Here is a 25066-nt window from a genome sequence, read left to right on the forward strand (position 1 = left end):
CTGGTCTCCAATGGCAACTTTTATTCCCATGTACATTAGAGCATACTTTCTGGGTCTCTCACTGATGCTGGTTCAGTTCTCTGCAGTACATGTCTTATGAAATCAGCAAGGTGCCTTCTAGAATTTTCAGTTAGGAATCTAATGGGACTCCTCATTGTGTATAATTTTCAATGTAGAGCTTTGCATTTCTCTGAATCTTTTTATATTTATTTCCCTTTTTCTGACATGTATACTCTAGGAAATCATTCCATGTCTGCTAACAGGAGCCATTCTGGTAACATGTCAATGTTATCTGAGTGTACTTGTTAACCTTTGCATTCTTGGAGAATCCTCCCAAGTGACTACCTCTCCTTTACCTGGAAACCACAAATCCATTTCTGTAAATAGTTTTCGAACCTCTGGGCAGCGCATGTTGATTGATCATGAAGCATCTTTGGGTCCTGCAGAAACAGTGCCTTCCTACTTTAGTAACGTTGACCTTTGAGTTTAGTTATCTGTCTGTTAGCCAGGAAGGATGACAGGGTTACTTCCTTGGGGAAGGCCTGTCATCCTGTATGGCAGAAGGTGCTTCTTCATCTTTAAGCAAGGGCCAGAGTGTACAGGCTTCTATAATCCAGGCAAAATGACCCCTGTAGATCCAGTGCGCCCTGGTAAATCTGGAGATCATGAACTTTGAGTACTTGATTACATGTGTTTGTTTATGCCCTTCTGAACCTCCAGATCTCAGTTCTTCCTAATGATGGATCTCACAAGGGCAGAAAAGAGCTGATAGGTCTGAGCAGTCCATGTTCTCTGAAGCTTGGCCACCTAAGAAAGGGACAGTGTGTAAGATCCCTCAAACTGGAGGCATACACACTTGTGAGCTACTCTGTGAGTGTTGGGAATTGAACTCAAATCCGCTTCAAGATGATCCAGGGTTCTTTACCACTGAGCCATCTCTCTGCTACCTTATCATTAACATTAATTCTTGAATCTCGGGTTTTATAGCATTTATGATGATAATAAAGAAGCAGAAGAATTAAAGGCAAAACATATAGGAACAGAGGTAGAGGAAAAAGGATTTCAAAGAGATACCAGAAAATATCTAGAATGATTGACATGTTCATTGTATGAGCTTAGAAATTGAGGCATAAAAAAACAAAACCTGTGTATTTCTTAAATATCACATACAATTATACCTGAAAAAAGACACTAAAAAGCTTAAAAGAACAGTATTATACAGAAATATTAAGAATACATTTTAGAGGATTGATGAAAACCAATCTTTGAGAAAAAAGATAATCGTTAAATTGTGAAAACAATTTATCAGTCATTGACATGTTTACAAACCTAATTCACAACAGTAGCTGTAAACATTAGTTAATTGCTATTTTCTATTTAGGTAGCTGAAGTAAAACAACAATGTGCTAAGCAAATCATTATGTAAATAGAGAAATTAAAGGATAAATAAATACTAATTTTGTGATGATTTTCTTCTTCTGTTCCTAGACTCACTAAATAGGATCTCCATTTCTCGTTCATTATTTTTTAGGTCATTTAGTAATAGGTCACTTATTTATGTTTTCTGGTTTCCAATATAGCTTCTGTTTCAAGCGCAAAAACTTTTTCTAAAATATTATGCCACAAGGAAAAACAAGAGAGCCATCCGTGTTAAATTTTTCTTATGCCATTCTCACAGTTTCATTTTCTTAGGAACGTCAATGAATGAAACAATTTACCTGAGAAAGAAAAAAATGTAGTAAAATATTATATATATTATATGTATAATATTTGAAAACATGCAAGAAAGACATACTAGAACATTTTTTTCTTTTGCTACTTGATACTTTCACTTGGATATTCTATACACAATTCAAGTATCAACAAGGAGAAGCTTGAAATCATTAGTTCATAGTTTCTCCCATGACACCTCTTCATGCATAGTCAGCCAGTCACATGATATTCAGTGCCTCACCACGCTTCATCATCTTCATTTGTGTAAGAGAGATTTCTTGCCATTCTAAACATTTCTATTCATCAAGAAGAAACTTGCAGACAACGAAAAGAACACTACTTTAATTTTATGTCCTATTGATTATTTAAAGGCATTCAACATGAAATAATTCTATTGTTATGGCACAAAGAACACAGGACTCAATCAGTTCTCTATCAACTGAGAAAAATAAATGCCAAGGTTCAAATTTATCACAAAACTTTTAGTTAATACATTCTTTAGCCCTATGCTGAATAATTTTTTACGTATATTAAAATAAAGCTCACTCTTTTCTTGGATAGCTTTAGCTTAGGATTTATTACCTTCCACAAGATTCAGTCTCTTCCTCATTTTTTTTTCTCTTAGTAGTTTGCTGCTACATTGATAGGCATCCAGAGACAGGCAGCAGTAGTACAGAACAAAGTAGATAGATCTATAGCACAATGTCACTTCTGTCAGCAAGTTTTATCCAGAGAATCAGAATATTATATATATTCATATATATTTATGTGTATATATATTATATATTATGAATTTATATGTATATTCAACTTATATGATTATGAATACTATAAATTTCAAACAGCAACAACTACAACAAACAAACAACTACAGTTGACTTGAGATCCTAGTGACCCTGGAGAGCAAAGGTACCACTTATTTCAATGGCCATCTCTTGGAACCCATTTTCTCCGAGAGTGGTGTTTTGTTCTCCTCAGACCTTCTTCAGTGGATTGCATGAGGAACCTCCACACTATAAAGGCCAATCTGCTTTGTTCAGTGAGCACCAATAAAAATTTAACTGCATCTCTTCAAAGGAGCTTAGTATATAATTAAAAAGCGTTTTCCATCATACTCTATGTATTCCCAGTGCAAACTCTCATACTTCATCAATTTGTTGACTATTTATTCAGGTCCTGAGTGGCGTTATGAAAATATTCCAAGCTACAGAGACCAGTAGAGGTACTAGTCAAGGTCAAAGGGTACGTAAAATCAACAGTGTGATAGAGAAATAGCAAAAATAACTTGTTGGCCACAGGTTAGATTCTGGTTAATCCACAAACATGACTCTTCTATGCTTCCTTAGCAAGATAGGTCACCAGCATGCTGGAGTCTTGAACATAATAATTGCAGGAACAAGTAGATGTGAGAAGCCAAGGAGAGGACTGGTTTCATAGTGTATGAGTCTTCTTTGTCTTTTGATGAAGTCTGCTTGCTCTTCCAAGGTATTCAAAATTCAAGAGCTCTAGGGTGACCCTCTCTGTCTTCAGCTCAATCTAACAACAGTAGGCAACCATAACTGAATAGCTGTCCCCCAGAGTCTGTGCTTCATCTCAAATACTGAAAAGCACTATATTCCGAAATTGGTTGAACTGAACAGATTTAAATTTTCAGTGCAAAGTAGCTTTAACATACTTATTGAACACACACGCACACACACACACACACACACACACACACACACACATGCACACGCACACGCATACACACAAAGAAAAAAAAAACAGAAGAAATAGAAAGAAACAGTGAGGCATGAGCTCCGCCTTGAAGGAAACCAGAGGAACTTCCGTACGAGGAAGATGCATACTAAGCATAAGTTCCTCAGTTGTTGCATTCTCTCTGTATATAAGATGAAACACTGTCTTCCACACAGTCAACCAAAGACAATATTAGAAAATAAACAGCTTGAATTTTAAGGAATGTCACCATTTGTCTGCTGCCGTAAACTAAAATTAATGTGCTGTTTAAGTTCGAAAGTAAGCATCACGTTACAGTAAAGTCAGAAGCTTCAATGTGCATAAATTTCTAGTATTGATTTTCTGCAATGTGAGTTTCTGCATGCGGTTTTCTGCAATGACACTAGCAGGACCAGCTTGGAATGCCAAGTATCTCTTTCTTATCTAGAGTCCCTTTGATGCTGCATCTGAAATAAGAAAAGTTCCATCAATATTATCTGTATCTCGTACAATTTCTTTTACTTACAATTCGTTTGGAATAGCTATATTCTAAGTTGAGTTTTCAGACCAATAATTAAGATTTTCAAAAACTGTTAATATGAACATCTTCAATCAAAATCGACAAGAACTACTTGGTAGTACATCTACATGTAAGTGCACAATTTAGATTGCATTGGAGACAAAACAAAAAAAAACATATCCATCTGAGATGACATAATCACTACTACACCAAATTAATACATCAATATTTAGATTGTGCCTCTCAGCAGGCACTATTCACTCCTCAAAATACTTAGGTGCACTGTGTCAATTAAAACTTATGTACAATGAATTTGATATAAACACCAGTCTTCTCCAGAAATCACCATGCATGGATTAAGGATTTGAGAAATCTTGGTAATCAAAATGAATGAAAAGGAGATGGAAAAGTGATCCCACTCAGTCCTGACTGGAACTACTAATGCTTACCTCAACAAAATCTCTAGAATTAAAAATGACTCCTTTGGTATCTTTATCTGGGCCAGAGTGGGCAGTCCTTCATATCATAGCTTATAAAATAATGTCATCATGCCAGCTAGAAAATATTGTGGTGCTGGAGAAAGCTATCTTAGTAGGAGCAAACTCACTGAAAATTTACTGTGCGTAAATTTTCTTTTGCAAACCAGTGACATGCTAAAATGATGTCTTCTGTAAAAATTCTATCTCCAAATAAAAATACATTATGAGAAATTAGAATTAGACTACTTAATATATTTAGACTACTTAATATATAATTCACAATGTACTTGTACCGAGTCTAAATATGTCAGTGAAGATTTATAGGAGAGAGTTTCTTTGAGCTGTAGTGAAAGCACCGGCCTTCTGGACATTGTGATTTCAGGTTCAGTATTTGCAAGGTCAGGAAATATATATTCCAAAGAGTGATGCTTCTGCTTCTGTAGTTTCATTAGACCGCCCAAGCTGATTTCATAACACCAAGAACACCCCAGTGTGTGTGTGTGTGTGTGTGTGTGTGTTTGTGTGTGTGTGTGTGTGTGTGTGTGCATGTGCGCGTGCACTCACGCGGTGTGTTTGCCTGTGAACAAACAATGACAACCAGTTGACCATTAAACTTGAGTGGCTGAAATCTCAGGGTCCTCACCACTATAGAGAGACCTGCCATCAGTTTATTGCTGCAGAGAGAAGAGAATCACATTTTTTTCTTGGACTGAACCCCTCAATTTTATCATAAAATCCTAAATAACCATCTCCAAATACATGTACAGAAGATGTATATACATATATATTATATAATATCATATATATTATACATATATACACTACATCGTATATACTATATATAAAATGTAAAATGTATAATGTGTAATGTAAAATATATAATTTATAATCAATATATAGCATACAACATACAATATATAATATTTATATATTTATCTGTATATATAAATATATATGTAACGAACTTGAGAAAGAGTAGGAGAGACTTGGGAGGTGTTAGAAAGAGGAAAAAGACATGGTCCATGACTTAAAAACAATATTAAAACTAAAAATAATTTGCTTTATGTTATCTACTAAATGTAGGCATACACACATCATTCCCTTGATAGCAATGCTTCTAAATTGTTTTGTTCTATTCCCTTTCTTTTGTTGTTAAATGGGCTTGTATAAGGCTGGCCAATAGTAATGGATAATTCTTTTTATACTCTACTGTTGTAGGATATTTGATCATACTGTCAACTCCAAGGTGTATCGTTTAGTAAACAATGCTGTTTCTTGTTTTTGTTTGAGTCTGTCTTACCACATAGCTCTAATCTTTCTGGCTAGAATGGACATGTTCTGAGCCTCAGCCTTAGCACTCACTTTTAATCCCAAATAGTAATGGTAAGGTTAGTTTGCAGAAGTAAGCACCCATGTTTAAAAATGATGTTTAATTAAGTAGCCGAAAATGTGATGAATTAGAGAAAGATTTGACAGAGTAGGGTAGACCCAACTAACACAAGGAGAGGGGAAAAAAGGCTACTTAAAAGAGAGCCAACGGGAGGTCAGGGCCCTGACGCTAACTGATACTGTGCTGTATTTGCAGATAGGAACCTAGCATGAGGCCCAACAAGCTTCTAAAAGAGTCAGATGCAGATACTGGCACCCAAACAATGGACAGAAACTAAGGACCCCTATGATTGAATTGGGGGAAAAACTGGAAGCTGAGGAGAAGAACAGCTCCATGGGAAGACCAGCAGTCACAACTGACCTGGACCCCTAAGATCTCTCAGACATCTTGAGCCACCAATCAGGCAGAATACAGCAGCTGACATGAGGCCCCTGACACATACAGCAGAGGACTGCCTGGTCTGACCTCAGTGTAAGAAGATGCATGTAACCCTTGAGAGACTTGAGGGCCCAGGGTGTGGGGTGCCCTGGTGGAGTCAGGGTGGGGGTTGAGGACATCCTCTTGGAGACTGGCGTGGAGGAGGTATGGGATGGAGTAAAGAATAAAAATAAATAAATTTTCAAAACTACACTTAAACAAGAGAGAGAGAAAAGAGAGAGAGAGAGAGAGAGAGAGAGAGAGAGAGAGAGAGAGAGAGAGAGAGAGAGGAGGTAGTTTTTTGAGGAGAGTTTTACAAAGACAGATTGGACACAAGTAAAGACAAAAGAATCCAGGCAATGAGAAGTAACCAGATTAGAAGAGATTGTCAAAGTTAGTAGGAGGCTAAGCAGTATAATTCAGGAAAATCTGAGAGAAGCCAGTTGGAATTAGCGTGGAAAGGTGTTTTGAGCCAGAACGGTTGAGCTGAATCAGTTATCAAGACCTCAGGAAGAACTAGTGCCACGTGATCTTACTCATCACAAAGTCTTAGAGGCTGAAACATTCTAGGCCTAGATTAGATTGCTAGAAGCTTCCAGGACTAGGCCTAGATTAGCAGATAAAGGCAGTACGCTTTGGAGAAGACAAGTAGTATAGGAGAATAAAACATATTTTTATATTCCGGGCTTTCTCATTCATTATAAGGATTAGTAAGTTGACAGCTGGTATTCAGGAAGTTAAAATTTGGTCCTATTTTTACTTATGAACACATATGAAAAGCATTCAAAACCATAGATCCTTTGTAGAACAACTTTGTCTTGTGCGTTTTGTTTTTAAACCAATTCATATATTATTCTTTGTTCTGTGAATGTCCTGCAGAATCCAGAATCTATGAAGACAGTCAGGTGCTATTTAAGCTTTGGATGTTGACGTTGACTGTGGCTCTTCAAGCCAAAAGGACAAACTGCTACCCAGAACATGGTCTATTTCCAAAATAAAACAAGAAAAAATAAAGGATTAAAAATGAATGAAGTAAAAAGGAAAATAAATATTGGATCCTTGGAAGAAGAAAGAGAAGGCCACCAATTAGTCACAGGAGAGGTCTTGTTGGCTCTTGAGCCGACATTTTGAATGCTGGTGGCAGTGCAGCTAAAGAAATCTAGGTGTTTATCCATGCACACCCTCCATGTATCCTGTGGGATAGTGGACTGTACCACCATTCAGAAAACCTGGTCAGATGGAGCAGATTCAGGAACCCTAGCAGTTCTGACAATTGAGAACGGTAAGTGTTTAAACCTACTCCCGACCAGATTCCTGTCCTGGATCACGTGACTATAACACCCTATCGAGAGGAGTATGACAATCAATGGTGTAGAGACAACACTTGAAATCCTTCTACATGCAGACGAGGTCTCCTTAAAAATCTCAGACTAAACCAGTAGAGAGCATCTGCCTCTAGATCTCAATCCATCCCTTTATGTTTATAAGGCTCTATCCACAAGGAATAAAGTGCACACGTTTTTTCATCAAAGATCCTCAGAAAGTCCCTGTCTTATTGAGCTGTTACACTCCAAGGAAGACTTTTCTCTCCTGAAGCTTTCATTGCTGGACCCAATCAGCTGGTGCTTGAAACTGACTGCAGCCACTTACTGCTTGGTGTCCCCAACCTTGGTCCTCTGCATCTTGTCACCTGCCACCTTCTCTGGGGCAGCTCCAGCTTTCTCTCGGAGAGCTGTAAATCTTTGGCCCTTGGCTGCTCAGGCCAGGCCAGAGTCCCTCAGACAGAGTCAGTACACAGACCAGCAGTATCCTTGCTGTTACAGCATCATAGGATCTATCAGATAAGCCCTGGTTTACATTAAATGAGACCCTGACTAATGTCATGGGGCTGAGCTATCTGTATATGAATGTTTAATATTATTTCATGGGAAGTGCTATCTACAGGTAATTGATAATGCAATGTGACATTCAGTCGTTGTTTCCACTAAGATACCCATTTGTTTGTTTTTCAAAATTTAAATGTCCATCATGCCTTTTCCAAGAAACCTAATTAATTAAATATTTCTTTAATCACCCACAATTGTATTTATTTTATAACCTCTCTCTTTCAACACAAAGTACATAACGTAAGTATTCCTTGTTCCTCAACACTGGTTTGCACCTATGTACAAGGCTTAATACTCTTTAAAATAGAAGGTTTATCTTTAAAATAGGTTTATCTCTAATTAGCTGTTTATAAAGGATCCTTATAAAGGATCATCAGACATGCCAGGTGATTAAATCACTGAGGGTACAATCCTGGAAGGGATTAATACAGTCCTTGTAGGATTTCACTACTTCTGTGAAAGAGATAGTTGTTATAAAACAAAAAGATGTGTCATTGGCAACTCTCTCGCTTCCTGTTTGACTGTGAGATGATTAAGCTATTGCTCCTACCTCAAAAGGCCATTGCTATGAAGCCTTCAACAGAGGTTACCTAATGGCTGTACCAAATCTTTGGGCATCACTACTAGTGAGCTAGGTACAACTCCTTTCTTTGTAAGATAATCTCACAAAGAATGAGGAAGAAGGACTGGGGCACAGATGAGGAGAGAGAAGGAGAGAGAGAGAGAGAGAGAGAGAGAGAGAGAGAGAGAGAGAGAGAGAGAGACCAATGCCTGTGGGAGGCATTTTGTGGAAAAACACAAAAGTACCTGAGGTCAGGCAGACAATGCAGGCTCGGTTGCCCAGTCATGTCAGAATTAACATGCTGACATAGGTGCCCTTCAGCTCAATGCTTCTTCTCAGCAGTTCCAGCAATTTCTGGAGATGAGAGCAAACGCTTTCTTCATGTGCGTCTACAAAATTTTTTATTTAAATGGCATTGCAAAGATCTATGATGGTCATTTTTAGCTTGTTCTTTGCCGCAATATCTCCTCATCAAGATGAGGATAACTAAATGGCCAGCTGGTAACTACAAGAAAAAAAGAAGGGGCCTGACCTTTAGCTTCAAAGCAAGTATTCTTTGATGTAAAACCTCCAAATGTGTATGTGGTCTCATATTAATTTTTAGCCTTTGAAAAAGGATAATATTGGATCACATTTATTAACCTGTGTTTTATTTCCTTGTGGAGGCATACATGTATACTATCATGTAGCAATCGAGCTCACAAAACACATTGTGGGAGTCAGTTCTGTGGGTTTCAGTGATAAAATTCAGAATTCAAGTTGTCAAGTTTTGTGCTAAGTGCCTTTTCCCACTGACCCATCTTAACATCACTTACTTGATTTTAACTTTTTTGCAGATATTTAGTGTGTGTGTGTGTGTGTGTGTGTGTGTGTGCATGTGCGTGTGCGTGTGTGTTTATGTGTGTCTGTGTATATATTTGTGTCTGTGTATATGCATACTTATCTGTGCACTGGTCATTAATGCCACAGCAAAAGTGTGTCATAGAACAAGTTGTGGGAGTTTTTCTCTATCTCCAAATTTCCAAGGATTAAACTCAGGGTTGTCAGGCCTGATAGCGAGTGCTTTAATCCCCTAAACCCACTTTACCTGACTGCATAATATTTTCTCAATCTTTTATAACTACATCAAATTATTAATCTTCAAATTTTAATAGTTATTCTTTTTATACAATGTTCTCTTGAAGTTAGCATTTTAAAACAATTTTGAAATGAAACTTGTTTCCCATTGAAATATGATTTTAGTAGAATCATAAAAGTGAATGAATAAGCTAAAAATATTAGAAGCTTTTTTACCTGATGAGGTACATTATTCTCAGTCATATTTTCTAATGAAAAGAATCCAGGACTTAGACTTGCAATCATGTTTTCTTCTTCCTGAATATTGCCTTGATTATTCCCCACCATCATTCTACTTATATTATGAACTACAACATTTTGAAATGAATTTGCTAATATTTATATAGTTTATTTGGGTATATGATATTTCTTTACATGGATTTGTAATGCATTATAACAGTGCAACTATTTTCACATGTACTGGAAATATTAACAGACTATTATAAGAGCTTCGCTGCTGTCTAAAACAAAAAACATTCACACATTTTACGAATAATTTTAAGCCACTCATTTGTAGGCACGAAACACTCAATTTCCATATCTGTAGTTGAAAGCCCCAAGTTGAAACTGATCATACGAGTTTTTCATAAAGATTTCTGGAAGCTCTAAAGACTAAAAAGCTGATTCGAGCCCCAGCTATGTCACTGGACTAGTTTCTGGATTAGAATCTGGTTTGTAAGCAAAGCTTTTCCTTGTATGAGATGAAAACCCTTGTAATAGTTCCTTTCTCATTGCAGTGACATGATAGGCAACAAAAAGCAATTTAAAGAAGAAGGGGATTATTCTGCCTTAAAGCTTGACGTGATATACTCCACCATGGCATGGCAGGAAAGGCATGGGAGCAGGAATAAAGGGCAACTGATCACATTATATCATCAATCAAGAAGTTAGCAGTGGGGCTGGAGAAACGGCTCAGTGGTTAAGAGCACTGACTACTCTTCCAGAGGTCCTGAGTTCAATTCCCAGCAACCACATGGTGGCTCACAACCATCTAATGGGATCTAGTGCCCTCTTCTGGTGTGTCTGAAGACAGCTACAGTGTACTTATATATAATAAATAAATAAATCTTAAAAAAAAAAGAAGTTAGCAGTGTATAAGGCCAATCTACAAGTCCCCAGGCTCCACCTCCTAATGGGTGTTATAGCAAACAGTGGTCTCCACTTTCAGGTGGAGATAAACCCCTAACTCCTCCCTTAAGAGTTAATCCAGATGAGTCAGACAAGACCTGATTAAAGGCCCACCCCTTGCTATATTTTTGCAATTCAAGGAAACACGTTTGTTGTTGCCAGAATTCAGTCCTCTTAGTGCAGAACCTATGAGCCATCATAAAGCTCAACTGGGACTGTTAACTTTTCTGTGTTCTGACTTTGAAGCAGGTAACTATTCTTTTCATTTCTGTTGTCTTTCAATTTGGATGCTGGCCAAAGCCTAAGTCTATGGATGCTTTTAAAATCGTTGGAATTCCTTCCTATATATTTAGCATGATTCATTTTCTCCTTTCTTTCTTTCTTTCTTTCTTTCTTTCTTTCTTTCTTTCTTTCTTTCTTTCTCTCTTTCTTTCTTCTTTCTTTCTTCCTTTTTCTTTCTCTTTATTTCCTTTCTTTCTATCCCTCCCTTCCTTCCTTCTTTCTTTCTCTCTTTCTTTCTTTCCTTTTCTTCTTTCTCTCTCACTTCTTTTCTTTCTTCCTTTCTTTCTTTCTTTCTTTCTTTCTTTCTTCCTTTCTTTCTTTCTTTCCTTCTTTCCTCCCTCCCTTCTGTCTTTCCTTCCTTCCTTCCATGCCATGAGGGCAAGCCTCAGGGAGAGGAGACTCCTGAGAAAGAAGGGATTGGGAACCATGCTGATTCAATAATGACTTGGCGTCAGTAGTAGATACAAGCTCTCAGTTCATGTACTTTCTCTGTTCCTTGAAGATTATCATGATTCTTTCTTCTTCTCCTTTCTCACCCAGAGAACCTGAACTGAATTTACTAAACTAATATCATCAAGGCCTTGATCATTGTTAGTGATCTTCAAAAATTCTTAAATTAATATAAATTATACGAACCCCAAATCAATAGTTCCAACCCCCCACTTCTTTAGAGTAGAAACAAAACACAAAGCAAAAGCACATTTTCTTATACTTTACACAGCCTGTTCCTCATGGGTAGCAGTCCACATCTCTTGCAATTTCCTAGTACAGAAGACAGGAGTCTTTAGTAAGTATTTTTATGTAAGAACAGAAAGATGACAGGATACTAAAATTAAAATGATTCCTTACAAACTTTTAACATTTATGTAAATAAAGCAGTTAGCTTTCTCTAATATCTTTCTAAGCATTCCATCTCCAATTCTTCAAATAACTAGAAGAACAAAGTAGTTTTTATATGCTTCTACATCATCTGTTAGTTCTCTAATCACTGTTTCCTCATTCTAGCAATTCCATAGCCTCTTGTTCTCTCCCAATACTATTTATTCCTAAGTTATATATATATATATATATATATATATATATATATATATATATATATATATATATGACTTGACCTCCCCAAGTTCACCCTGTCTAATTAACTCAGCAGTCATTGGACCTGAGGGTACATGTGTCTCCTCATGATTTCAAATTCATGGTCAAGTTTGGCAATATACAATTTCTACAAAGGACCATGGAGGCTTTCATGGCCTCTGTGGTTATGTTGTCTAGATCCTTTTCTATTGCCCTAAATGCCAGAGGGAAGGTCTATCCTCATCCTCCAGAGCATCAAGACCATCTCCTTTCCTCATTCTTGAGAACTGCCCTATTTATTATGGCATGATTAGCTCTGAGTAATTGAGGCAGGTATACTCCCAAAAAGAAAGATGGGAAGTCAAATAGTAAAGACAGCAGATCAGCTTCAGGGCAACAGCAACCATCAGCACACATGAGGATCATGGGATCAATTGCCTGGTGATGCTGCAGGGACAGTAACTGTGTCACACTTCACCTACGCAACCAACACTTGCAACCCACCTTCCTTGTTTCCTTGCTTCATTCCTTCTTCCCTCTCTCCCTTCCTTTCTTCCTTTCTTTGTAGAATGAGCTCAGCCTAACCAGATTCTTCTATATGGAGGTAGGTTTAGAGTAATCAATTAGCACAAGGGTAATTCAGCAGAGGATACATCACTGAAACCATGACTCCTCCTCCTCTGTAGCTATCTACTGCCAGTAGCCATCCTGACTGAGAGGGATGAAGCTCCATTATCTTCTTTATACACCTGATTTATTGTTGATGGACCCAGCCTTCTTCAGGGACTGCATTGTCAGCCTCTGCTCCTGGGAGTTCCTAAGTGCAATTAACATGTTATGTCCATAAGAAAGTACTGCATGGACAACCGTCCCAGCTTCTGGATCTTCTAGTCTTCCACTTCTTTGATAGTATTTGAATCCTGGAAAGGGAAATGTGGAAGAATCTAAATTCTTAACTGATTGCAACAAATCAGCTTTGAAAACCGACTCTTCCCATTTTGCAAGGATAGATTTTAATACAAAATTTGGAAACGATATATGTTGTAAAATTTTTAGTAGAAAAATAATCATACATAATAAATGAATTATTTCCATTTTGCTTTCTCACAGTAACACTGTCATGGCAGACAATCTTAATCTCCAAATTTCCTAGCAAATGGAAGTCCTTCTAGCATCTAGAACTTTAATGGAATCATTACAAATGAACCACCACACCAAAATAACCAGTACAGTGAAAATAAATCAGTGATATATAAGTTTTCTTATATTTGTCATGGGTACCTTAAATTTCACTGAGGAACAACTTTCTCTAGGAAAACAAAAATAAATGGAAATAGGCCCCATTTCATTAATTTCTCCCAGAATCTTTACTCTTTACAATTTCTTATACTATTATGGTAAAATATCCATGCTTTTCTAATATTATAAAACAAGTTATTAAGTTATTATATGAGAACTCATGGCTTGTTTCCGTGTTTGATTTTATTATTGTAAGTACTTTATACAGATATGGTTCTTGGATCAGTGTCATAGTTGACCCTAGAGATGCAGAAATACTGGTAAATTGTGGGATCATGCTTATTTGATTCTAGAAATTTCTGAATTGCCTCCCTGATTTCTTCAGTGCCTCACTTCTTTTCTTTTGTTTTCTTCTATTTTTATTAAATTGGGTATTTCTTATTTACATTTCAAATGTTATTATCTTTCCCGGACTCCTGTCCATCAGCCCCCTAACCCCTAACCGCTCCCCTTCTATATGGGGTTCCCCTCTCAATCCACCCCCCCATTACCGCCCCCTCCAACAATCCCCTACACTGGGGCTCCAGCCTTGGCAGAACCAAGGGCTTCCCCTTCCACTGGTGCTCTTAGTAGGCTATTCATTGCTACCTATGAGGTTGGAGCCCAGGGTCAGTCCATGTATAGTCTTTGGGTAGTGGCTTAGTCCCTGGAAGCTCTGGTTGTTGTTATTGTTGTTCTTATGGGGTCGCAAGTCCCTTCAGCTCTTCCAGTCCTTTCTCTGATTCCTTCAACAGGGGTTCCTTTCAGTGGTTTGCTGCTGGCATTCGCCTATGTATTTGCCATATTCTGGCTGTGTCTCTCAGGAGAGATCTATATCCGGTTCCTGTCAGCCTGCACTTCTTAACCTCATCTATCTTATCTAGTTTGGTGGCTATATATGTATGAGCCACATGTGGGGCAGGCTCTGAACGGCCATTCCTTCAGTCTCTGCTCCAAACTTTGCCTCCCTATGCCCTCCCAAGGGTGTTCTTGTTCCCCTTTGAAAGAAGGAGTGAAGCATCCGCATTTTGGTCATCCTTCTTGCGTTTCATATGTTCTGTGCATCTTGGGTAATTCGAGCATTTGGGCTCATATCCATTTATCAGTGAGTGCATAGCATGTGTTTTTTTCTGGCCTCACTACTTTTCCAGAGTATCACTCAATCCTTGTACATGTATTTCTTTTCTGTGACGTCTCTTGCTATTTCTTTCACTTTCACCTCACTAGGACCTGAAAAGATGTAAGACTGGTCTTAGTACTGTTTTACATTTCTTAAGATTTTGTTTGTGGTCATTTTAGAGAAGGTACCAGGGATCTCTGTGATTATATATCCTATAACTTTCATCTGTAATGTTACTTACTTAATTTACTTCATTTATTATGGAAATTAACTTTTGTTATATTTTCTTAATTCTTTACTTGGAAGAACTATGGAAAGATGGCAGTAGAATGTTGAACTCCATTACAGGTGTTGTTTTGGGATCTACCTGACCTTTCATCTTCTGAGTTGTTAATGAGAACCTCAACATTTACCACAGCTATCCATATTAATATTATAGCTTTGTGGTGATATTTTCTTTTTTTCATTTAAATATTGGTTGCGTTTTTCTCCTTTGACCAATTTTTATTTGAAGTTTAATTTATGTGCTAATAGAATAATCATGATAATTTATTCTTAGTTTTAAATGTCTTGACATTTTCCTTCAGGCCATTGCTGTCAGTTTTTGGCCTTCCTCGTTCTTGAGGTGTGTTTCTTGTTGACAAACAAACAAACAACAACAAAAAAAGGAGCGTGCATCTGTGTGTGTGTGTGTGTGTGTGTGTGTGTGTGTGTGTGTGTGTGTTTGGCAGGATTATTGCTGGAAGATAGTTTACATTGTTAACTGACCTCATTTACACTTAGGATTAACAGTGAGAGGGGCTTTTGCTCATGGCATTGCTCCTTATTGCTATGGCTGGTTGAATTCTTGTGTTATGCACTCTTCCCTGTTAGTTTTCAGGTGTATTAGCATTGGACATGACAGATGCTTTTCTAGCTGCCATTTTTTCATCCTTGGCTCTCATGATATTTATTCCGTCCTGTTCTCTTATTCATGATCCAGGCTTTCTTCTCCATGTGTATGGAGAAACACACACACACACACACACACACACACACACACACACACACACACACACACACACACAGACACACTCTTTGTACTTACAACCATATCGTGTATAGTACTTGGTGTTCATGAGTTGCCTCTGTTTGTGCTTATTCTGAAAAGCTCTTATTTATTTCTCCATTGGTTTTCAAGGTAGTTTTTTCTGGATATAGAAAGGTTGTTTGGATGTTATTTTAACTACAGGGATTAGAGTCTATCATCCCGTGCTCACAACTGCTGTGAGTTCATATCATATCCAGAGTATAGCATTTTATAGAACCTTGCTCTATCCTCTGTTACCTACTTTTTGCCCAAAATTCAATGATGTTCTCTGAGGGGCTTGGGGGGGGGTGGTTCTTTGGAGGAATATAAAAATCTTGTCTACACAGTAGTATTCATCAATGCTTACTGTCAATATTTTCCATGATTATAAGTCAATTAACCATTGCCTATTACAATATGAAACTTCCTTAAACAAAGTTGAGAGCTGTACAGATCTATGTCGGTAAAGAAAACCTTTGGAGTGAGGTTCATGACCAACTAGCAGAACAATATCAGTACTTTGTCTCCATGACCTGTGACTTCCCTAGCCATATCTGTATTACTGAAATAGAATCCTATCCAGTGGACCTCGAACCCAATCAGGAGAGAAGTGTCCATGAGCAGTCATGCTATGATTGCACTTGAGGACATATCTAGCTTCATAGGTAGGCACAGTAGCATTAGGGAAACAGTACTTGATAGGATCTTTGATGTCTCCCCTCCCTGCCCCAACACCCTGCATAATACTTTTCAGGATGATGACAGACAGCAGGAAGAGTGCTCCATTTCATTTCTTTGTATATTGACACTGTAACTTTTAGAATTATGATGAAGGAAGGAAAGAAGGAAGGAAGGAAGGAAGGAAGGAAGGAAGGAAGGAAGGAAGGAAGGAAGGAAGGAAGGAAGGAAGGAAAAAATCATACAGACCTCTTTTCTATACATGTCCATTTCTCTATTTAGGTCATGCCTTAATTTTATTAAATATATTTTCAAGTTCTTAGGTTTTATTTCATCTCTCTTCTCTCCTATGAGTTCTTGAATTTAGACTTCTATATGTATCTGAGAATGTTTAAGTTTTAATTTTTCTTTATTATTTGACAGTATTTCCTTCACTTTGACCTGACTGATTCCACCATGTATTTATTAGTTAACACACTTTTTTCAATTCCATTTCTTTCCTGAATTTTGACTTCTTAGCTTGAATTTATCTGCTAAAGTATTGACCATTCCACTTACTTTAATATCTTTTTTATCCAAGTCCTATAAACTTCTTAATTTCAGCAATTTATTTTAGTCACCTGTGTGATCATTTGTCCTCTTTGAAAGTGGACTCTTTGTTTTGGTAAATGTTTTTAGTAGTTGAAAGTGCATACTGTTCCTTCAGAGGATATAAGTTTGACTCCAAGCACCCACACTTGGTACCTGCAAATATCTATGCCAACAGGTCATTGGATACTCTTTTCTGACTACCGTGGGTACTTCTCTCATGTGCATAAATCTATATACAGACACAAATTTGTACAAATTATCTTAAAATATTACAAATAAAGTATTTCGTTTTATTTTGTTTCTTGTGTTGAGGCGTTATTAGGTTTTTAATAGTTTATAATGACATGTTTATTGCTTCTGCTTTTTTCCAATTGAGTTGTCAATTTTTTTTTTTATTTTCCCACATTCTTATGTTTTATTCTATTTTATATGAGACTTCCTATTGTGGGATCTTTACTTGGGTTTGTGTTCCTAAAAGTTTTTGGCGGGGGGTGGTCAACTTCAGTAACTGACAATTTTGTGAGCAGTTCCAGTGTTAACTTGAAAAATAAAAATTGTGTTACATATCTTATATGCTTGGAATCATATTCCTCACACAAATTTCTGTAATCAAGCCTCTGAAGGAGTGTAAAAAATTGTGGCACCTGTATTTAACTTCTTGCCCGAATTTTGATTGCTCAATTTTATTTATTTATTTAACTTTTTTTTTTTTTGGTGCTCCATGGTTACTTTGGGAGAATACACAACACCCATGTGAAAGACCACAGCAAGTCCAGCATGTTTTCATATACCTGTACTGTCCCTTCCTAAGGGGGTGTTTGGGTTCACTCTTTCTCAGGCTAGTCACTCTTGGCTGCTCCTGGAGAATTCCAGCTCTCAGGCTTCCTCAGGCATTTCCACTAGAATCTCAACAGTCAACACCGACCCACTGCACTCTGAGTCCATGATTCCCAGCCTCTGTTCTCATCACATTAGCCTGGCTGTTCTCTCAGTTGCTGTCTTAACGTTCCTACACTCAGGAAGGAAAAGCTTTTCTCTGGGAGCTAATTGCATGGTTAAGACAGTATATCAAGCACAGATGGTGACTGCTTTTCAATGGAGAATATTTTCTTCACATCTTTATTGCACACAGTAGTCTCTATCCCTACCTCTCCCTCTCGCCCAATCAACCCCCCTCCCAATTTGACTCTGGGTCTTCTCAGATGTGGCTTCTAATCTGGCACCTTATGTAGAAATCCAACAGCAAAGAACCAATTCTTTACTAATTCATATTTTGGACAAATAATGCTTTAATTTTGTAGGGACAGTGATCTACTTTTCTTGACAATTACTTTCCGAGGAAGATTTTTTCTTTTTATTACTTTTATTTATTTATTTTTTTACAGTCCATACATTGCCCCATCCTGGTCTGCTTCCCACAGTTCCTCATCCATTCCTCCTCCCCCTGTCTCCAAGAGATGGAAGGATGGGCGGGAGAGAAGTTTGAAGGAAGAGGAGACTGGAACAGAAAGGAGGAAGAGACAGGAGGGAGAGGGAGAGAAGCAATAGCAGGAAAATATGGCGGGTGATGTTAAGATTCCACACTATAACTTTACAGGTTGCTACAAAGGGATGGATGTGTGTTGGTGTTTGTATGTTTAGGAAGGCAATTATATCTTATCAATTGGGTCAAAGGTTAAAAAAAAGAAATTACCAGAGATTACGGAGGTGAGAAACTCTCAGGATTCAAAGGGAAGGACCTTAGATGAAATGCCCAACAGTAGGAGAGAGAATTCACCTCCAGTATAAAGACAGGGCATCAAGTGGGGGAATGGGTTTGCCATCCCACAGTCAAAAAATTATGACCCAAAATTGTTCCTGTCTAAAAGGACTGCAAGAGCAAAAATGGAAAGGTGAGGGAAAGGTGGTCCAGTGACTGGCCCCTCACCAGGCATATGCACTTCTGAGAAAATATGTAAGTCACAAGCATTGTGGGTTGAGTTGAAGGTAAATTTATTGCAATTATCTAAAAATTTCTACATAACATTTTCTCACTAGTTAAAACAAATGTGATGACTTGAAAGAAAATGGTCCTCATAAGCTCATAAAGAGTAGCACTTTTAGGAGAGGTGGTATTTTGGATTAAGTGTGGCCTTATTGGAGGAAATCTCTCACTCATGGTGGTTCTTAAACACCAATTTTACTAAAAAATGTATCCAAACAATGTAGTAGACATTTATCCCATTGAAATGTGTTCTGTGTCTGAAACATTAGCTATGCAATACAGAGCACATACTGCTCTTCCATGGTATTTGAATTTGATTCTCAGAACCATGTCCCATGGTTCATAACTACATGTAATTATAGCCCCAGGGTTGCGCAGCACCTTTGGCCTCTGCAAGGGACCTGCAATCACATACATGCAACACATATAGTCATAAAATCTAAATGATAAAATAACGTCAAAATATTCTTGTAGATTATCTTCTACCAGAAGAATGGATTGCACGTTTGTTTGTTCATTTATGAAATTACTACAAAATTTCTGTATATCATATTGCATTATATGATATATATGTATATACATATATATGGCTACCTTCACACTAAGTACCACTGCTTGATATAAAAAATTGGGGATGATTATGCCATTCACTCATTGCTAGCACTGAAGGCTTCATTGAGACTGACACCTGCTTAAGGTATGTTTGAGGCTTATTTAACATCTAAATCAAAATAATCATGTTCAATCCTTTTAAGAACTTGCATCCATCCTTCATGATTTTCCATTTGCATCCTCAGATTATATATTGTAAGTAGAATTGATGAAATATGACACATAGCAACATATAAATACAAAATAGATTAAATAACGTCAAAATGTAGTCTACTGGTTTGCAGTTACTTAGATGGGATTGCATTTTCTCCTCTGGAAAAATTTCAACTCTAGAGGCTAAATTAACTGGACTGTCTTTGTCAATTTGTCAGGGAAAACTATGGTGGCAGATATTAAAGACCTATTTTATTTCAGCCAACCCTGAAATCATGACATTTATTTCAATAATTCTGTCTTAAAGTAAATTTGCACTTAGAAAGCTTTCAGTCTTGAAACCAATTTTATATTTTATATGTTCTATTCAGTTTGTCTGGTAATTTGTATGTGTTAAATAATTAATTTCCTCTTGCATAATATGAAATTTACTCTGTAAATCAATGAAATTGAAACTATGTTTATAAGTCTGTAATACAATTAATTCATAAACATGTTAAATAACATTTTCCATGTTTATTCTTGTAAATGTCTTCTGGTATTTAGTTTTTATATTTTTCTAAATAGTTTCATCTGCATTAAATCTTAGGAAGATGGTGGAAGAAGAAATATATTCCATCTCACAAATTCCCAGTTAGCAGACCAATTTTATGGTTTCAATTCTTCTTTTCTTATCCTTTACTCAGGCATATTCTCTTCTGAGAAAATATGTAAGTCACAAGCATTGTGGGTTGAGTTGAAGGTAAATTTATTGAAATTATCCAAAAATTTCTACATGCCGTTTTCTCACTAGTTAAAACAAATGTGATGACTTGAAAGAAAATGGTCCTCATAACGTCATAAAGAGTAGCACTATTAGGAGAGATGGTCTTTTGGATTAAGTGTGGCCCTATTGGAGGAAATCTCTCACTTCTGGTGGACTTTGAGGCTTCAGAAAGAAGTACAAGCCAAGTCCACTAGCTTTCTCCTTCTGCTGCCTAATGAGTCAAATATAGAATTCACTGCTACCTCTCCAGTACCTGTCTGCCTGCATGCTGCCATGCTCCCACCACTATGATAATGGACAAAGCCTCTTCAATGTAAGCCGATCACAATAAATACTTTGTAAGAGTTGCTGTAGTTACAGTGTCTCTTCACAGCAATAGGAATCCTAACTAGGACACCAAATAAATACACTCACCAATGAAAGCTAACTGTTCTATATAGAGGGAAAATTACTGACATTTCATACATAAAACTAACAAAATGCTGTATCCTTATCTAAATTTAAGTATCATTACCATTTTAAACTTAAATCTTATTTCTCCATTAAAATACAGCTTTTGGTCCCTCATTCTCAGATCAATAATCTAATAATAGTATCACTAAGAAATATATATGGAAAAGAAGTCCAGGATTTAGATACAAGATGTAAGATATGACAACTTAAAAAAACTTTTCTGTATATGTATGTATGTGTATAAACATGGTACATAGAACATGTCTAGTAGAGGATACCTTATGGGTGCTTGTTCCCTCCTTTTGGTATGTCAGAATTAGACTCAAATTCATGTAGTCAGGTTTAGTACTAAGTATCTTTGTTCACTGAACCATAATTTGGGTCATTATATCTGACTTTCAATGGACCAAAACTGACACATTCCAGGCTTAGGGAATGGACATTTTTATTGTATTTTTGCCTCTAATAGAGACTGGCAGTATAATTTAACTTCTCTATTTTTCCTCAGTTTCCTCATATGTAAATAGAAACTAGTAAAATATACCACTATAGAGTTCTCAAGATGTCGGAATGGTTTATGATTGGTCAGTAATTCTATTTAATGGACACATGACTACATTCCGTTTCATGTGCCTCCAACCACTTAGCAACCAAGAGTAAGTTGCATGTGTATGGCTGAATTGTGAAGAATAATCAATAATAGGCTGGAACTGCTAAGGAATCTACAATATAGCCTATTAGTGGTTTTCCTGATGCGACAGTTTAAAACTAATATGATTGATATTATTTTTCACTATCAGGACATCTAATGAAGTAAGCGGTATCCATTCTCAAATTTGAGCTCTTGTTACATACGTGAATGACCAGACACACACACACACACACACACACACACACACACACACACTCACTTACACCAATGCACACTCACACAAGCACATACATATACAAACACACACATTGTATGTAGAAGCGTCAAGTAAATAGAATGCTCTAAGTATGTCATTATCCCACCTTAGAAATTTGAATACAATTTCTGTACCAGAGGACCATTGTGCTGAATTTTATGTCACTTTGTAAATTTAGAAATGAACTCTGATTTAGAGAATTAATGTTCTTAATTGGAAAATCATACGGGTCTAAATTTTCCTTTTCTACTTTCCACTCATAGTTTCACATATATCACAAACATTTTATGTAGGAAAAATGCTCAAGTCCAAAAAAATCAAAAGAGGAAATCATACTATGCATTTCTGTAGCATAAAATTATCTGTTTTCCAAAGTTTCATTCTACTGTCAAATGTGAGGTGCTCTGAAAGAATTAAATCAACCATGGAACAAGGATAGATGCTAGTTCATTACGATTCTGTAACTCCAGCTACACTGAGGACGCGCACACAGAGAACATCATCATCAACAACAAATTCTGCCAAATCAGAACACAAACTTGTAATGAAACTAGCACTCAGCGAGTGTGACAAATTCACAGCCTTGTATTTAGAACTCTATAGAACAGAAAATTCAAAGAGGAAAGCTTTTAACATTTATTTACCCGACAAATAATTTTTTAAATGCTTCTAATTTGCTTGGTAAAATCCACAATTAAAGTTAATGCACCTCTTCTCAGACTCTATTTGAATTTTGTTATAAACCATGCATTGTGTCATCATAAAAAATTCTTTTCTTGTTACAAGAAGTTCTATGAAAGACACTACCAATGTTAAGTCTAAAAGATTAAGACAGGGAAAGGTAATATACCATTATTTTTATTTTATTACTTCATGTATAACAGTTCAATTAGACACTAGGGTAAATGTTTTAATCTATGTGTAAATTATTCTAAGAATATAATTCCATACCATAAACTAACTATGGAAAGATAACTGTGGTTCAGTAGTAAAACTATGTTGTATGGTTTAATCTGAATTCTTTAATAAGGAGTTGATCCAGACAATATGGATGTTATTTATGGCTCAAATTAAGAACTATTTTCTGTAATTCCTTAATACAAGTATTTTGTTATCACTTCTTCTAAAAAGAAAGATGCATACTATTAATAATATTAATACTTTGTTGATTATCACATCCTTACTAAATTATTATGCTTGTGGTTGAAACCAAGTGCTAACCACCAAAGTATTTAACCTATACATCAACCTTGTTTGGCAGTTCATGTCAAGGAAGCAAGTACTTTGATTAGGACTTACTTGGGTCTTGTGCAGTATTCAGTTGTAATGGGGAGGGGAGGAACTCAGAGGTTAATGCATTTTAGAGTTCGTGCCTTTTTGTTAGAGAACTGGCCCTGAAAAATGACGGCTCTAAAATCCCTGTGGTATATTATTCTTCGGTTACCTATTTTATAGGAGGCATCCATCACCGAGGGAGTGCCTTCACATTCTATGTTTAATCTTCAGTAGCCTAGTCTCATGCCAAAGTCAGGGTTAAAAAGAAGCACAGACATAACAAAAAAAATCAAATAACAATTTTTAAAAGTTACATTTTTTAAAATTAGTTTCCGAACTAGAGTCACTATTTTATGCACTTTCTGTTACCTGAAATGGTATCTGGTCACTTAAAAAAAATCAAGTATTTTATAGATTCACACACGATTGTAAATCCAGAATATTGCCCTTCTTCACCATCAGGATTCATGGATGGATTTTATCAGGGATCTATTCTCTGCAGTAACAGGCTTATCACAGAGTGTCTACTGTTTTTCTAGGAAAGGGGTGTAGATGACTCCATTTAATGTTAGCGTCAAGACTATTGGTTCCTAGCTCCACGAGGCAGCTGGGTTCCAGGATCATGCTGCCTGTTAGTAGACTGTTCTCCCAGAAAGCTGCAGTCACCGAAAAGAAGAAGAAATATGACAGCAATTGCTTGAGGTTGCTTTAGAATATTATTTACAAATTAAGGTATCTAATTTCTACAAAAGTTAAATGCAGCCTTCCCTTTTAGCATTTTTAGTGACTCATAATTCTCTCCCACTTTGGTCAAATGTAAAAGCAAATTGGGCTTTCTAAGGGGTCCCCTTTCTCCCACACAAAAATAATGTTGTAGATTAATTTATTAATATTCATTTACCCACGCTGATGATTTATGATTGATTTCCAAATTTTTCCTACTACTTTTGACAGTTTTATTAATGCCTTGCTCTTTGTCTACTATTTCTCTGCAAAAGAATCACAATTTTTTATTTTTATAATCATACCTTCTATATCTGACTATTGATTTTCTTTTTTATGGTCCAGTCTTTACCTCATGGTCCGCTCTCCCACAGTTCCACATCCCATCCCTCCTCCTCTCTGTCTCCAAGAGGATGTTTCCATCCCTCCCACCCCACTCCCCCTCCAGACCTCCCCACTTCCTGGGGTCTCAAGTCTCTCAAGGGTTAGGTAAGTCTTTTCCTACTGTGGCCAGACCAGGCAGTGCTCTGCTGTATATGTGTCAGGGGCCTTGGAACAGCTTCTGTATGCTGCCTGGTTGGTGGCTCAGTGTATGAGATATCTCACAAGTTCGGGTTAGTTGAGACTATTGTTTTCCTATGGGATCATCCTTGTCCTCAGCTTCTTCTAGTCTTTCCCTAATTCAACCACAGAGGTTTTTGACTTCAGTCCATTGATTGGGTATAAGTATCTTCACTTGTCCCAGTCATCTGGTTATTGTTCCTCTCAGAGGACAGCCATGCTATGCTCCTGTCTGTAAGCACGCCATAGCATCAGTAATAGTGTCAGGTCTTAAAGCCTCTCCTTGAAATGGATCTCAAGTTGGGCCTGTCACTGGACCTCCTTTCCTTCATGCTCTTCTCTATTTTTTCCCCTTCAGTTCTGGGAAACTGATGTTTGGAAACTGATGACAGCAACCCCATTCCTCCACTTGCTTTCTTGTCTTTCTACTGGAGATGGACTTTACAATTCCCTCTCCTCACTATTGACTGTTTCATAGATGGTTCCTCCCTTTGAGTCCTGAGAGTCTATTATACCTCAAGTCTCTGGTCCATTCTAGAGGTCCTCTCACCTCCTTGCCCCCAGGTTGCATATTTTCATTCTTTCTGATGACCCTCCAGTATTCTTTCCTGT

Source organism: Rattus rattus, chromosome 17 (genome assembly GCF_011064425.1).
Source record: "Rattus rattus isolate New Zealand chromosome 17, Rrattus_CSIRO_v1, whole genome shotgun sequence".
Lineage (NCBI taxonomy): Eukaryota > Metazoa > Chordata > Mammalia > Rodentia > Muridae > Rattus > Rattus rattus.